We start from the raw sequence: 10,317 nt of genomic DNA, 5'->3' as shown, positions 1-10,317 counted from the left end.
AGCTCTTTATTGCCTGCATATTTTCCCCTCTGCTACCTTCTCCATTTTCTTCAAGTTTTTTCCCATTTGAAAGGTCCAATTTGTTTTTACTGATGAAATCAAATGCCTTTGCAGGACAGCAGTTTTAACTTTGCTTTTGTTTTTTAAAAGAACATGAAGATAAACATTTATAGTCACCGAATAATAAACATCAGAAGAGTTTCCTTGAGACAGTATATTTTTAATTATGCATTCATGACTGGCAGATATAATATATTGGACTTATTTTTGTATACTTTACTGCAGAAAGCCTAAGTAAATACAAGGTAGAAGAATTCAGACTATGTTACTCACCACATTCATTTATCCTGGTAACCAGTCGTGAGTTTTATGTCACCCAACAGAGGCGCTTCTTGTTTTCTGTCTTCATGACTCTGTCTGCTGGGTATTAAAAAAAAAAAATTAAATATTCAAAGTAACAGCAGCATGCAATAGCAGGGAAAAAAGGACACACAGGCTTTTCACTCTCTGTGTAAGAGGAACTGCCTTCTTTGAAATAAGAGACAAGACTTAGACCTCATCTACTCAGGGAATTCTCTCCATTGTAACAACTGGCAGCCAGTTACTGACATAGATAATTCAGCATAAACTTGAAGCAACGACAGAGGAAGCAACCATGGCCACCAGCAGACTTCACCTCCTGCTCAAAACCACATTTAACTTCATCAATACAAGCTGCAGTGTATTGGCAGTATTCCCTTGTCTGCAGTGTATGGCGTAGTTGCATCAGCATGCAACTACTGAGCTGGCAGATAATTCAACACAGACATAGCTACAAAGGGAGAGTTTCAGCCCTAAGTAAATTAGAATTGGACCTAAAGAAGCCAGTGAACTTAAACTGGCAAGAAAACAGGTGGTCTTCTTTTATAATGACCACCATCTAGAGATAGTCTTATTTCACACAGTTGCATTGAAATTTCTTTATTGAGCTTTGTCAATCAAACCTTATCCTAATTTCTTTGGCATATGAGCAATGCTTGGAGAGCTGGTCTCTCCTCTACAATGAGAGTAACAGAACCATGATAGGGTTACACAGAGCAAAACAGAAATACTGGTTTGATTCTGTGAGTTTTTCACTCCCTGGGCAGAGGATAGCTGGATTACGCTAATCCCCCAGCAATGTTGCACTTGGTACCTACCCAACAGCACCAAACCAACATTATAAAACCACGCTACAAAGCAACAATTACAAGGTGCTCAAGACAGAAAATAAAGTGAGACATCTCCTGAGGGAAGAAGCACAGATTCCTGCTCTTCTTCCAACAACTCCAGAAGAGACACAGCCTCACAAGTCCTACAGGGACTAACGCATAGTCCCTATACTAATACAAAAGAAAAGTCTTTAGCAAAGCACCCCCCGTGGCCACCACCACAGTGAACCTGTGAACAAAGAATCAAATTGGAAGACTTAAAATAAGCAAATACCTGGAAACCCACACAGAGACATGGCCCCATCACATCCAGAGCAACACCATGCCAAGCCTGAGCAAACCAATCCTCTTGCCCCCTCCCTAGCCTTTATATGGCTCCTGATTTGGGTAACCCAATGCACCTGCTCCAACTGCCATGCCACATACTCAGCTGCTCTCCTGCCTCCTCGTAGAGCTGCTGAGTCTCCCTGTCTGCAGCTGGGGCAATTGCAATGTCCCCTGAGGTGCTGAGGGCTTTGGTTAGCACCAAGCACGTTAGGAGCTGTGCCAGACACCTCCTCTTCTAGCATACTACCATTTGGTGGAGATGAGCAACTCATTCAGTATAACATGAAGGTGTATAGGTGTGTGTTTGCTTCTAAAGTAATGCTAAAGGGGGCTAAATGGCAAATTTAACTTTGTTACACTATAGCATACTTGTAGTAATATGAGATCAGTGTTGGCCCAAAGCTTAAAGAAGCATTTCTGTGAGAAGGAATAGTCTTAAATACAGTCCATATTGCGCTGCATCCTCTTTGAGTAAGTTTTTGTCTTTTTACCTAAGTGTTATTGCTTTAGAAATGCAATTATTGCTGATAATCATTCAAATCAAGGACTAAGTTCACTGCAGACCCCATGAGACCGCTGAATACAATGAAAAAAAAAGCCTCTTGAATTCTATGGGAATAGAAATGCTGTAATAAATGCAAGTGCCATTTGCCTGTGGGTATCTGAATGGTCTTATACCTTTATCTGGAAATGTATCTCAATACACAAATATCAGGCACATTTGTGGTAAAATGTATTTATTGACAGACATTCTTGGTGATATATAATGTAAAATTAGTGGCAAAGGAGAACAGACTATTTGGTTATACTCCTTGCTAATTACTGGAATATATCTGGATCTTTTTATTTGCCTATTGTTAATGGTTAGAACAGGTGATCAACATTAGCGTGTGATAAAGAGCTGTGACTAGGCAGGACCTGTGCATGAGAAGATTTTTCTTCCAGGAGCTGTTGAGAGCCTTTGGGTTGCAGTGAAGACCACAGGAGCAGAGGACAGCTTCTACCTCTCCAAAGCTGACTCTGTAGCTGGAAGTTTCATGAGGACATCTCACAGTAGTGTAGCACTCCTAGTCCTACCTACAATCCTGAGGCATAAAGACCAGCCTTGGCTGGCTAAACTGTTCCAGCTATCAGACTGCACTGGGAGGCTGGAGTGACAGTGAGGGAAGAGGAAAGAAGAGAGAGTAGTGCTCTTCCTTGTCTGACATAGTGCTACTATCCCTATGAACTACAAAATACAGACCTACTTAATTAACAACGTGGTCCGAATGTATTTTACATCTTGAAACTGGCACAGGCTGATGTAGAGGCAGGTATGTTTTCTTATATCATGGAATTAAAGGGAAAATTTTCTGTATGTCTACTGTTTCTCTCCTTTTATGACTGAAAATTGAGATACTTGGTTTATTAAAAAAAAGAAGGAAAAAAAACAGGACTAACGTTCTGAATAGAAAGCAGGTATGAAAAACTGTATTTGTCACAAATTGATAATGGTTTGATTTGCTTTGACAATGAAAAAAAAAAACCACAGGAGAAACTATCAGGACGGACTGTTATGTTATTAGTGACAATCATCGGATTGGCAACTTCTCCTCTGTGATGTACTTTTCTTTAGCTAACAGGAAGAGTTTGCTGCTCTCTTGAAGTTCTTTTAAACAGTGAGATTCTGTCTTTAGATACAATAAGAAGACACTGATCTCATTGTTGAATTATCTCTGGGTTACAGTCATGAATTCATGATTGCTACCTGAGTAGTAAACTGCCACAGACTGGATAGTGAAGGGGACATTTTGCTCTCTTGACATACTGTCCTGTGACCGCAATAGAAATAAAACGTCTTTATAGCTCACCTTGTTATAGCTTGCTCCCAGGAAAGTTTTCTGACCCCAAAGTCCTTATCTCCAAGATTCTCCAACTGATCTGTTTTGTGTAAAGAGACAGAGTTAGGACAACCCTACAGAAAACATTCTTTTATAAAAAGGTACTTTTGCAATATAACAAGGTTTTAAATCCCTGTTGCGAGCAGAGAGACATTTTTGAGCAAGACGGTTGCACTGAAAATGTGAAACTCGGTAGCACTGTAACATGCTTCTCTGGAATAAGGATGAGAAGTCTCTAAATTCTTTTTCTTTTCTTAATTCATTATGATTTTGAATTCATATGCTACTTTCCACATACATAAGTATGCCAAAGTGTGGAAGAAGCATCAGGGAGCATTTTGCCACTGACTGTTTTTTTAATGACAGAAGATTCCTGCTTTCAGATGCTGTACTGCTTGCACATATTACTGCGGTGCAAGAGAGCGCTGCACTCCAATGCCCCCTCAGAGAGGTGGCTGGGGTGACTCCTCTCTGCCCAGCTGCTTCTGCAAGGCTGTGAAATATCTTGCACTGCAGAAATATGTCTATCAGTTCCCAGCCATTATTGGCTTTGGCTACAGTGCAGCCGTTTACTATAATAGCATGGAGCCTCTCATGAAAGGAAATAGTTTTCTTATTGGAAAACTGTACTTTAGTACATCTGTGAGAAATAAGGATATGAAATCTGTAAATAGACACATTAGAGTGAACCCAAACAAAGAAAAATTAAAACCCTTTAACAGCTTGATACTTTTATTAAAAATACTTCAACTGTCTCATCTTCAAGCATCAATTACATAAAATCAAGAAAATGGATATAAATACACAATAAATTGTGCTGCTTCGGTACACATTTGTTTATAAAGAATGTATTGCATCGCAGCATAACCTTAATTCTGACCTTAAATAAATACTATTACAAGAGAACTCTCACATTCTAACCATAACAACAATAACTACTTCTGGAAAAGACAACCATAAAAAAATTATTTATATACACATTAATGACATCTACTGACAAGCGTCAAATACAAATCTGCACATGTACGTTTTCTTAGAGTAAGTGGAAAAATACTTTAGTGGACTATCTGGTAGAACTAAGAGAAGTCACAGCAATTAAAAATACTTTAAAATTCTACAGCCTGTTAATATACTAGACTATTAAAAATGTCTGTAAGAGTATCCATTAACACGTTGATTTAAAGGATCCCCAGCATACTGTCCAGGGTCACAATTGTAGCACTGTCAGGAAGCACATATTTCTTTGTACTTGGATGAAAATGTGTTTATTAGGGGGCTGACAGCCCAGCTGCTATGTCCAGAAGTATATTTTTTTTTTTTTTTTTTAAAGCTTGTTCTCTGGTGATTTGCTATTACCATTTGCCCAATGAATTAGATTTTTAGGTTTGGTTTTGGTTTTTTCCTAGGAACTTCTATGTAATAAAGCCACAGTGTTATAAATCACAGAGGGAAATGTGCATGCAGATCAGCTCAGCTGGGCTCTCTACAGCCAGAGTTACGGCACGATTTAACGGCACTGCAGCATGTTGCCCCTTCGCGATCTCCTTTCAGCAGCACTTATGGACTTGCTATGGGCATCTTTCCAGATGGCAACACCCAAAGAAGAGTTTGCATATATTTATCTCTATTTGGCACCCTTTTGCCCTGCCCTGCACCCTTTTGCTACAATTCTCCATATAGCTCACAAAGAAATTCAGAAAATTGAACCTAAATGAGATTACCTTAATAATACAGCGCTCCTTTGGAGGCCACCTTCGAGAACAAGGTATGATACTGCAAATCTCCAAGCTGAGCAGGTGTGATAATGAATTCAAGAGCTGAGAGTATGTCACTGTGAATTCAGTTGTTCTAAAAGCTTAATACGTGCATGTTGCAATTTGATGATGCTTTATGCAATTGCAGGGTTGTTACTGTCAGAAACAATCTGTTTACTTTGCATATTTTCACATTTTTGTGAGCTGCCTAGATTCTATCTTCTGCAATTGGAACTGAGATTTTCCAATTTATTTTATTTTTCAAGATGAGTAGCCTTGCGAAGGATCTGAAAAGGTCCCAGCATGCAGAATTTGGGAAAATTCTGGGGCATAATGATATTCATGAGGATTCAGATTTCACATTCATCTGACCTTGACAGCTGAAACGAGGCTGGAGGATCTCAAAGACCAAGCTCCACAGGTCAGAAAACCCCAGGAACAGAGCAGGGGGGAAACTGCACTATTGGTTTGCCAGTCCAATACTCTGGCATTAGATGGAGAGGCTCTCAGGGATGAAAAAACAATATAAACAGCCTGGCAGCAGCAATGATGGCTTTAATGGGTCCAGAATAAAAGGGGGAGTAAAACATTTCTGCTGGTCCCATGTCCATGCAGCCTGTGGAGAGGGCAGGCGTCTGAAGAGAGGGCAGCGAGTCAACCCTGAGATTGATCACTGGACAACAGAGCCCAAGCTGACACCTACCCACCCGCAGGGCAGCAGGCTCATGGCAGGAAGGAGACAGGCAAGGAACGGCAGGCTCCCACCTCTCCTCATCGCTTGGAGGAGCCATTATGATCTCCTCTGACCAGAAGACAACAATTTGAGTCTTCACCTGCGGGACACGCTCTCTCCTACACTTGTCTGCTGAGATAGAGGATGCCTATAGCTAGGATGCTAATGGGCTTGTTTCATCATTTCTGCATCCGCTCCAGCGTGGATGCTGTCAGCCTGGTTTGACCCCTTTCTGCTGGCTTCACTGGTACTCCGACTTGAGGGACTGGGACAGATCTGGCTTTAAAGCAGCTGAAAATCCCAGCTGAGCAGCGAGGCTGCTAACAAAGCCTACCTCCACCTCTGTTAAACTGCTTGTACCCAGCCTGCTCTGTGTGACAGAATGTCTTTGCAAGCCTTTACTGGTTTTACCTTTTTAATGTAGAATCACGTCTAACTTACTATACTCTTAGAAACCTCTTCCCATGGAGTCGCTCTCCATAAAGGGATAGGTAAAAACTATAATAATAAAAGCTGTGTTTCATAAGTTTTTCTACTAGCATTTCTGTCATTAAAGAAATCATATTCAATTTTGTGTAAAGCCTTGAAATCAAACAAAGAACACCAGTACTGCTCTTATGGACTACTTCAAAACTTAAGCTCCTTTTAAGTGACCTTTTACATTGCTAATTGAACCTTGATATCATATTTCACATACATTATGTATCTAACATATATATGTGTATAGACCACTTATTTGCAAATCTGTAAGTCCCATTCATGTCACTAGGAATGACACAAGCACACCCTCTGGAAGGTGGCCAATGCACAGTGTCTGGGTTGTTTCAATTAAAAGTCATTTTCTTGAAGCTGTTAAAACTTTAACAGGGAGCTTTGTGAAGTAGAATCCTCCTATGAGATATCTGCATTATTAGGCTCCTGCTACAATTTGTTTTATATCACATGCAATATCTGCAGAAAATGCAGGACTTAATTACTTGCATCTAGATTGTGAACAGGATAGAAGTCAAGGTATTGCCTTCTTAAGGGGTGGCATCCACCAGCTGGCATTCAAGAAAAACACATTGGTTCTTCAGTTCACAGGCCAGATTTAACTGTACTAAGAGATTCCAGCAAAAACACTGTACTCTAAATTTGAATCTGAAAAAGGGGAGTTGCAGAAAATGACTAAAGATAGTGGTTTATAATACAGTTTTGGAGCCTTAAGTCCAGCTATTGCTACTAATGTGACTGCAATTGCAGTTCTTAACAATTTTCAGACACTGACTACAATCCTTCACTGATATTTAAATAAGTGACACATCTCTGAATTTAATTGATGTCATATAATACACACAGGATCATATTACCTGAGTATCTCGACCGCCACATGCACACTTTCCACAGTATTTGCTAAAAATGAAAACATCTTGTTATATATTCCCCCCCAATTGGAAAGCACCAGTACAGTTGGCAACATCCCCTTCTGCAGTTGTTGAGTCCCAGAGGCTTTCTGAAACAACATGTTTGGTTTGCTTTCAGTCATATGCTCATTTGCTAAATGCCTTCTTTGCATTATGAAATTCAGCTAAACTTTGCAAGAAGCCAAGATGGTGGGAATTCAGGGCGTGCTACACTTCCAAAGCAGAGGGCTTCATGGACTATTGAAAGGAGCCAAGGACCAATAGGTTTAAAAGTGAAATAAAATTGTGTCTTTTAAAGTGTTTTTGTGAACTAGACTTTAAAAGCAAAGCACTTTTGAAAATCTTCAGAATCACAGTTTTCAAAAGTCTAAGCTTTACGTTTGAAACCACCTAGAAAAATAAGCAAAAATTTCAGTATACATTTAAAATCTGTCTACAGGTTTTGTGATAACAAAAAACGTTTTCCAGGCTTTTCCAGTGACATATGAATTAGGCAAGATCAACAGTTAGTGTTACAGAAAAGAATTTCAAAATTTCCAAACACATAAGTTCTATTTAAAAGCCATAAATTAACATTATTTTTTTCCTGAACTAAAACTTTTGTGTTTGATCTACTTTTAACAATGCTTGATCTGTGTTTGTTTCTGAAGGAAAAAAAATTCCAAATATTTGTAGTGACAGGTTAAAATCACTTTTTTTTTTTTAATCCATGAATTGTGTCCTCCTGACAGCAAAGTTAGAGGAACATCTAAAATATCCCTGCTTTTCATAGCAGTTGAGACTACTCACCACTTTTCAGGAGGCACCCAGCAGTGTGCAGGATTGGGCCCATAGGTCTTGGATCAGTGAAAAAATAATGAAAGCAACACATTCCTGAAATGCTAGGTTCTGCTTGCTTTATTGCTTTACCCTAAGGCTGTCTGGATTTTTAATCTAAATTTCTGAAGTTTATATGATTTCTCTTGTGTTGTTTCTTCCCAAGCTGTTTTTTAGATGTTGGGAAGAAGTATAACAGGATTGAGAAATTTCATAAACTCTAAGTTAGTATTTTCTATTTTAAGATGTTAAGCTAAGTACATTCCTCTTTTCAAAAGATAGTCTAATGAAAGTAAAATTAGTCCAGAAAGTCAATTTGGGACTTATTTCATATCTTTTTTACTCAAAATACATTTAAGATTAAGCTACCAAAAAACCAAAAACAGTCTTGGTCCCTAGAAAGCTTAGGAATTGTTCACCCCTGTTTAATTTAATTTTTTTTTAATGTGGTTAGCATCTAAATAAACCTTATCAAACATTTCTTGCTCCGCTGACAATTTTCTGACCTCCTAGTTGAAGATCTGAGCCCTAACTTGGTTCATGGATGAGTAATCACAGCAGGTCCACAGCAGAACCTATCCTAGAACTACAAATATATCATTTGCAGCATTGTAAATCAAAGCCTCAAAGAGCATCATTTAGCCTGAAGCTAAAATTGCTTGTTTATCAGATGGTGCCTAGCTTAGCATGGAGCAGTTCCTTGTAAATCTCAGGGACCTTTTACAGCATATACTTAAGCAAGCATATTGGCTCCTGGGAGACTTTCCGAGAGCTTTAATGACTGCAGACTGCTAAAAGATCCAGGCCTTGGTTTAGTTAAGTGGTTACTTGTATAGCTTGGCTCCATTTTGTAAACTCCCAAAGATAAGGTGTCTGCTTTATCTGGGGAAAGAGCAAGCATTAGTTTCTTAGGAAATCTTTATATCCTAAGTGTTAATGTTCTTGTGGCTTTTGGTATTTTGACCTTTGTCTGCTCACTTTTGATTTACGGTGGGAGCAGAATCTTTTCCCCCTAAGCCCTTCCTATGTTTTATAGCTACTTTGAAAAGCACAGTGAAATACTCGCAGCACAGCTTTTAAAAGTAGGTGTAAGGCTGCACTCTTCATAAATACGTTGTACAGCTCAGGGCTCTCTAAGAACAAGGAATTAGGAAGACCACCCATTGTATTTCCTATTATTATTCATTATTTTATTTCCTAATAAGATGGGTGGTCACAACAACTCCATGGACTGCTCAGCGCAACCCAGGTCAAAGCCCAGGCTCTTCGACCCGGTTGGCACCTAGTTCCTCTGTGACAGAAAGGCTCGCGGAGTCTGGCCAGGCAGTGGTGGTAGCAACGGGAAATCACCCACGCAGCTCCCCTTGGTTTACCGCTTGGAGAAGCACTCGCTGCGGTCATGAATAACACATTGGCTGGATTTACCACTAGGACACCGCTGGCCGGGCAGCTACTTGCTGATAGATACTTGCATATACTTGATGTAATTCGCTAATTGTAGAGCTTGTTATCTGGGTCTCTCACTTTTTGATTTGAATTAATTAGAGTTCACCTCGATACAGCCACCTGCTGTGCTGTCACGCGCAGCATACATTGGTACAACAAAAACAAGGAATTTTTTTAATAGGCTTATTCAAGCAAAATCTGCTCCCACTTAGATGTGTGAAATGGCATCACTACAATGTCATAGACTAAAAAGGGGAACATCGTTTATTTCGGCTGGCATGGTAATGATGCAAAGGAGAGGAAAAAATGGTCCATTGCATTCATAAGCAGAAGACCCAATGCTTTTAAAATCTAATTTGACTTTACCAATTATTCAATATCTTTAAGTCATTCTCACCTTCCCTATTTTTTCCTTGCTCCAAGTTAAGAGCAAGAAGCTCTGATTTTTGTTGCTGTTAGTAGCGGCGTTAACATTTCTTAAACCAAGAATTTTCACTGGTCTTTTGAGTGCAAACCTCCTCCAGCACCAATTCAAGGATTTACCCATATTCCTGTGGGTAAGCACACACTGCTTATCGTAGAACTGAAAATATACTCCCTTGCTACATGTTTTTCAAACAGAACAAATCATTATAACACACGGCTAAGGAAAAGCTAAATAACTTCAAAGGTGCACAGAAGCAGCTGTCTTTCAAAGCTGCTGTTTTCAAACTACACTGAAAAACATGAGTTTCCTTTTCACTAGGTATTTAACATTGGCAATGGCAG

This window comes from Pygoscelis adeliae, unplaced genomic scaffold, assembly GCF_000699105.1.
Source record: "Pygoscelis adeliae isolate BGI_AS28 unplaced genomic scaffold, ASM69910v1 Scaffold160, whole genome shotgun sequence".
Lineage (NCBI taxonomy): Eukaryota > Metazoa > Chordata > Aves > Sphenisciformes > Spheniscidae > Pygoscelis > Pygoscelis adeliae.
The sequence above is the reverse complement of the archived record's forward strand: the minus strand, read 5'-3'. Positions refer to the sequence as shown.